The following is a 7,500-nucleotide window of genomic DNA, read 5'->3' as shown; positions in this document are numbered from 1 at the left end:
TATACAGGTGCGTGTAGGAGGAATTAAGAAAAGATGCTTCAATTAATTTAATTCTCCAAGTTTTGAATCCAACGGGTGTATATGAACACATTATATTAATATTTACGAAATATAGTTATTTGCAAGTCAGTGATAGTAACGTGTTTCACATTTTTTTCATAGATACTTGTCCAGTACTCTTAAAATGGCAGCACCCTGTGTATTTATCAGCCATTGATCACATTTTTATTAAAACGATATCGATCCTTGCTATTTAATGATCATTACCGTTTCGTTATTGTGGCTCCAGTCTGAAACGCTGATTGAGGGCGAATGCCGTGTCACGCGTAAAAAATAGATAATTCTGCGAAAGAAGGGAAACCTGACGTCGGCAATATCCTTGCGTCTGAGTGGCGTCACGCAGGTTTTGTGTAACATCTTATGTAACCGACGCAGGACAAGGTGTCGAATGTGTCCAGAGTAGTATCCGGTGTGTTATTTTAGGACTCGTCGCCTCGTGTGGGAAGGACACCAAGCGCGAGGGAGGCTAGCAACACCGCGCTAAGGTCACAAGAGGGCTGTTTATAAAAAAAGGTCGGTACGCCACTCCCTTGTGAGGGTGCGGCGGTGCCGTGTGGGTCTCGGGAAAGCCAGCGCCAGATTAACGGAGGGGTCGCTTGGAAACGGAAAAGCAGACAGGGAAGGGCAGCGAAATAATGCATTGGAGATTGAAGAACAGACTCGGAAGAACGTCATGTAGGAAGCGACATTCGAAGGAGAGAACACGTAGGAAGGTGAGGGGGAGGAAAAGGCGGCAAGGATTAAGGAAACGAAATGAATGATTGGATAAACGGTTGAGAGAATAAGGGCGCCCTTTCACTGAAAGGTTAGGAACAGATGAAAGTGAAAGGTAAGCAAAGACCTCCATGAGGAAGCCTAAGTAGAACACGAATGGAAAAGAAGGATACGAATGGAAACACAACGGGGACGAAGCCCGCTGTAGACGTGCAGGCGTAAGGAAGGAAGGGAAGAGAGGGGAGGGACGGGTGGTTGTCAGGACACGACGCCTTGCAGGAGAACGAAAGAGGGAAAGGCACTGCGCGGGCGATGTCCATAAGCAAAGAGGAAGAGGTGAAGGAGGCGAGAACCGGCCCCTGGGGAAAGGATGTGGTTAAGTCTGAAGCGGCGCGAAAGAATTTTATTTTTTCAAAAAAATATGGTACTTCCGGCTGGATGTGAGCTTCGAATCCTGTATCATGGCGCATGAAAGGAATTATGACAACGGTGCATGGAGCTTAAAAATTATATGGAAGTAAGTTGTAAGTAAATCATTAGATTAATATATATATATACAAATATATATGTGTGAGTGTATGTGTGTGTATCTCTCTCTCTCTCTCTCTCTCTCTCTCTCTCTCTCTCTATATATATATATATATATATATATATATATATATATATAGATATAAGATACATATATAATTATATATATATATTATATATATATATATATATATATATATATATATATATATATATATACATATATACAGGATATATATATATATATATATACATATATACAGGATATATATATATATATATATATATATATATATATATATATATATATATATATATATATAGAATATATATATATATATATATATATATATATATATATATATATATGTATATATATATATTTATATATATGTATATATATGTATATATACATATATATACATACATATATACACACATACATATACATATGCATATGCATATACATATGCTTGTGTGTTTGTATGTATGTGTATGTGATATAGTCTCTCTCTCTCTCTCTCTCTCTCTCTCTCTCTCTCTCTCTCTCTCTCTCTCTCTCTCTCTCTCTCTCTCTCTCTCTCTCTCTCTCTCCCCCTCTCTCCCTCCCCTCACCTCTCCTCCCTTCCCCTCTCCCCCCTCCCCACTCCCTCTCCCTCCCTGTCCCATTGTCCCCCTGGAGGGTCGGGAGTTGGGTTTGTTTACATCAGATTTCAGGTTGTAAACAAAAGCCGACCTCCTGAACCGGAGTACCGCCGGCGAGGAGATGAAAAAAGTGAAAACAACATAATCGCAGCACAATTACCGGATGTTCGAGGAGTTGGAGAGCAGGGGTGTTGGTGAGGGGGAGGGGGCGGGGGAGGGGGCGCAAAGGGGGTGGGGTGGGAGGAGTTGTAATCCGTGCGTAGAAGAGCCATTGTGGAAGCGTTAGGCCATTGTGGACACTCTATGTCATTATGGACAATTTTGATGCGGAATCCAAGGGCGTCGCTAAAAGAGCGTCAGACTAGGAAGCAAGCAGGGAGGAGGAAGAAAAGCAGGCAGACAGAGCGACTGTTATTTGGAAATAAGGCACGCTCTTCGACTGATATCAGCAGAGCAGTCACAAGGACCAACTGATATCAGCAGAGCAGATACACATATCAACTGTAAACAAATACGAGAACAGAAAGGTCGCCTGCTTTCAGGAAGAAAAAGGGATGAATGGAACTGAAGAGATGTAATTGACTTCAGATTTTATTAGAATTACAGATACTTCTGATAAAGATATAATTCCAAACGCAGCATTTACATAAGTTGCTGTGTGCAATTATTCGGCCTCGCACTTTTTCTGCATTTGTCAAAATGGAGTCTCCTATTGGGAAACCAGACAACCAGGTCGATTGTTACTAGCAAAGCAGGCTCACAGGTCGACTGCTTTCAGACAACCAGATGCAGTCGGTCGCTGTCAGCGTGTAGGTCGACTGTTTTCAGGAAAGGCAGCTACAAAGATAAACTGTTATCAGGAAATCCGTTACATATGTTATTTTATCAAGCATTATAGGTACACAATATACACACAATTGTCAAATATTATCATGAAATCAGGCAGGCAGACTAACTTGGCAGAAAATACAGCATACAGATCAACTTATCAGAAGGATTGGCTCAGACTTGACAGAGAGAAAGGCAGACAAGTCGACCTATGAGGAAAGCCAGCACACAGGTCATTTTATCGGAAAGAAGACAGTCTGTCGAGTTATCGGTACGGCAAGAACAGCTAAGATAGAAAGGAAAGCAGACACACAGACAACCATCCAGGGCAGACGGCAGAAACCGAGGAATCGGAAGCAGGCGACACGGCGGTATAGGAGCGAACGTGAATGAAGCACCAGAAGCGACTGCGAGTATTTGAGGATATTCTCCGTGTTAAAAATGTGTTCTCGAATTATTTAATTTCCTCTTTTCATTGTATTTGTTTCACTATATTGTTTAATGGAAAATAGTTTGCATTTCATGAGGTCATATATTAATTTATGGCTATGTATCAAGAACATTGCCGTCCCCGTGTCTGCGATCTGCCTCGCAGAAATGTCGTCATTTGCTTCATTAAAGGTGTAATGATGTCATTTCAAATGTCACAACCTCATTGCGTAGTCCTTAATTTCGACGCCATTATGTCATGCATCTATGCATATGAACACCGTCGAGATCAGAAGTCTTCCCTTGTCTTTGCTTTTTTTGTCTTTAAAAGAAGCGATTCAGCAGTTCGTATCTCGAGGGCGTCTTGCGGCAACTTACATCGTCTGTTGCATTACTTGAATCTCTGAATTTTTTCAGTTTGATGAATATTCATGCCGAAAGTCTCATATTTCAGTACTACGCATGTGGAGACTCACTTGTCAAGGCCTTAATAATAATTAGTAGTGTTCGGCACAACCGCTAGGGGGAAGCACTTGAGCGTGACAAGGGAAAATGGCAATACAATTGTTTTACAGAATCCACCAAAGGGCGTAACCTCATACCATGTAGATTGCTGAAAATTAAATAAACAAGACAATGAATACAATGGCGTTTTTTATATCACTTTCTTGGAGGAGTGATTTCCTGTTGCGTGAACTCTACGGTGTACTCTTCCGCGTGTGTATTGTCTACTGCAGCTTACTCTACGGAAAGAAGTATTTAATGTGTGGCGATAATTAACTTTCTCTCTTTGTCTTTCTAGTATTATTCGACAGAGAAAACTTTAAGTAGGTACATTTTCGGGAACTTTCCCATATACGTACGTTTTTTGCACTATTTTGTGGAACGGAATGCATTTTAGAGGTGATTATTTCATTGTTGTCTTGCTTTCCATTTCAGCAGTGTAATTGACTCCTTTCACTTCCATCAACGTTCTCTTCCAGATGTGCAGCGTCAAAGAGAAAGGGTCGATAGGAATATTAGTTGGTTAATGGGATTTTTTTTAAAGATTTGGAAACAGTAGGTCTGAACAAAAATATTTAGTTTTTTATTATTGCGAACGGTTATAAGACACAGTTTAGGATTTATCAGATTTATTTCTGAGACTTATCTTCTTTCAGGTGAATTTCGATGGATAGTGTTAAGATATCACAAGATCTGTTGTTCGATGGTATTCGCCTTTCACGTAGAATTTAACCGACCAGACATTTACATTCTTAGATAATAAGTTCAATGATAAAGCTAAATATGTATTTTGTGACAGTTCCAGGAAATGCCAACATTGTTAGGCTTGCGTTCACATACGCGAAAGATTTAGTGTCTTGGTCTAACATGCAGGTGACTGTGAGTTGCATAAGGTTTGTATATTCACCTGTAAGCTGATTACGGGAGGCAAGTCGTTCAGGCGCACAGGCTTACGTCACGTCAGGCGACATGCAAGGTCGTAAGACTGTAGTACCGTGGTTTCTTGGAGTCACGTGCCCCTTCACAGCCCCATTGTTACTTTTATAATCCTAACTGTTTTAAGAAGAAATGGGTCTCTGTAAACACGGGAAAGGTCTCTGTGTGAGGGCATGTTTCATCATTGCCAAAACAATCGGGCCGTGTGCGGAAACTCTTTGTGTCACGTGTCACTCAGGTGACCCATTTTGGGTCGTGGGGTCAAAGGGTCATTACTCTTACTGCCATAGATGGCTCACGGACGATTTCGTTATGCACGCATGTGGTGTTTTCGTTCCCACTAGTGCTGCGCTCTATCAAACAAACGTTATCGTGTGTTTGAAATTTGCCAAAGGTTACATCATCCCGAAGCTCCAAGAACCACGCCACCGTAGACCACGCCCTCCCAGAGATGAGTTAGAGAAAATTGTTATTTTAGGCCTTTGGTACGTGGCACATATTTTACATGATGTGTCTTCCTCGGGTAGGCCTTTCTCTAGAACCACAGACTCTAATTCAGATAATAGTAGCGTCTGCTGCAAACGTTCTTTCTCCGTCTTTCACTCACTCCCCTAACTTCATCTCTCACCCTCTTTTTCATTTTTACATGTTTCATCTCCTTCATTTTCTTCGCTCTCTCTCTCTCTCTCTCTCTCTCTCTCTCTCTCTCTCTCTCTCTCTCTCTCTCTCTCTCTCTCTCTCTCTCTCTCTCTCTCTCTCTCTCTCTTTCTCTGCATCCATCGTTGACTCTCACTTAATCGTGGACGTCCAGCACTGACGTCGGGCAGTGCCTGTGACACCAAACAACAGCTGTGCCGGAGCTGCGTGTAACACGCAGTGAAGGGTCCTGATAAGATCACATTGATTCGTGGCGTCTTCGAACCTTATCACAACCACTTCATGGCGGAGGGAATGATCGTGAGTTATCGCATCGTAAGTGCTTCACACTTGGATGGAATGTGTTGAATAGGTACTTTAAAAATGAGGGACACGTTGATATTGTCAAGAAAATAATGAGCGTTGAAGGGTGACTGATGGATGAAGTCATGGGTAATTTGAATAATGACGAGTGTGTGACAAAGAATGACAGGCGGTTTAAACAGCGAGTAAATATTTAATGAATGACGAATTCTACTCAAGCGATGCCTATGTGTGAAACTGTTTGGTTTTCCGAGATTCAGGAAGTATGCATTTGCGAGAGAGATTGTATGGGAGAATGTAGTGAGCGAGTGTGACGCAGTATGTGTGTGTGTGTGTGTGTGTTTGTGTGTGTGTATGTGTGTGTGTGTGTGTGTATGTTTGTATGTGTGTGTGTGTATGTTTGTGTGTGTGTGTGTCTGTGTATGTGTTTGTGTGTGTGTGTGTGTGTGTGTGTGTGTGTGTGTGTGTGTGTCTTAGAAGCAAAAGAATGAGGGGGGGTTAGGAAGATGGTGAGTGAGGTTATGTATGTAAACAATAGGAGTTGGGAGGACGGGGTCAGGTGGACAGGTAAAACCTAAATATTTCATGAAGTAGAACAGGGGTTATATTGTGACGTCATACTCAACGCGCTGTTTATGGAATGCGAACAGTAGTCGCTATGGGATTCAGAAGGGTAACTATTTACATATATATTGATAGATATGATTTTCTTGTTATTTTATTTGCCTTTGTGTATGGTATTCACTTTCAGTCGCCTATGTCGTAAGCGAATATGTTTCATTTTAGATTATGGCAAGGAATAGTTGAACAACATTTTATGGGAACTGCGAAGGTGAGACGAGGCAAAGGTGCGAGGTGTGTTTGGGTTAAGCCTTCCCCTTCCATAACCTCTGATGGTGGACGTGAGTCAACATGGGTTTGTGTGCTTACTACCCAGGTCTCACCCTTGGGAAGGGGGAGGGAGCGAGCTATTTGGATGTGTGTGGGAGACGGAAGGAAATGGGAAGGGGGAGGGCGGTGTGGAAAGTTGTAGAAGAGGAGGCGATTTGGGAGCATAAATGAGAAAAGAGAGAGAAAAAAATATATTTCATGCAAGAGGGAATTGTTTATCTTAAAATACGTATTGGTTAAGTATCGGCTAACTCCGACTTGGGTAGGCTGTACCAGTGCTCGGATAACCTGGGAATATTTGATCGCTCATGTCAACACACCTGAAATATATTCACAGATATGTTGTCCGTCATCTAATGTGAGTAAGTGATTTGGTAAATAAATAAATTAACATATGGGATGGAAACTAACGAAAACGGAGCTCACTTCCGAGCATTCTCACCCTGTGCGAAGTGTCGCCTGTCGTCATAGTGCGAACCTGCGATTTTGCATTGTGTTAAGGCGTTGCATACGCCACAGCGCAGACTGTGAGATTCGGGCAACCGCGGGATCCGGACGCAGAGAACAGCTGGCATCGGTGTAGTAGTGTCAGGCTGCTCAGCCGACCGGTTTAGAGGGAAGCCTTGCTGGGCTCGTGCACAGGTCATCACTGGCGTCAGAGTGTGTATTTGTGTATGAGAGAGTGAGTGAATGTTTGTTTGTGTTTGTATGGATATGTGTATGCTTCACTTTCTTAATGCAAAAGAGAAGGGATAGATAAAGAAAAAGAGAAAGAGAAAATAACATATTTGGCAAAATGTTGAACGAGTCCCTGCGGCCATTATAATATATGATTACTAGTAAATATATAAAACAATGATCTACCATAATGAGTAATGAGGCCCCGTGCATGTGCGTACAGGGTCCATCTGCGGATATGAATGGTGATGAGGAAGCGCCTGGTCGGCGGGATGTTCTGAGTAAAGTCCTTAGTGTGCATTCGAGGCTTTGATATTTGCCATGTTC

General features: G+C 42.1%; 1 protein-coding gene across 1 annotated transcript in view; it reads left to right on the top strand.

The window, feature by feature from the left end:
- Positions 1-7,500, top strand: part of LOC122250298 (cysteine and glycine-rich protein 1) — a 25,678-nt gene that overhangs the window by 11,280 nt on the left and 6,898 nt on the right. The window lies entirely within an intron of this gene.

The sequence above is a fragment of the Penaeus japonicus genome, unplaced genomic scaffold, assembly GCF_977035675.1.
Source record: "Penaeus japonicus unplaced genomic scaffold, GWHDUDI00000001_assembly GWHDUDI00000005, whole genome shotgun sequence".
Lineage (NCBI taxonomy): Eukaryota > Metazoa > Arthropoda > Malacostraca > Decapoda > Penaeidae > Penaeus > Penaeus japonicus.
This window is presented reverse-complemented; position numbering and strand designations above follow the sequence as displayed.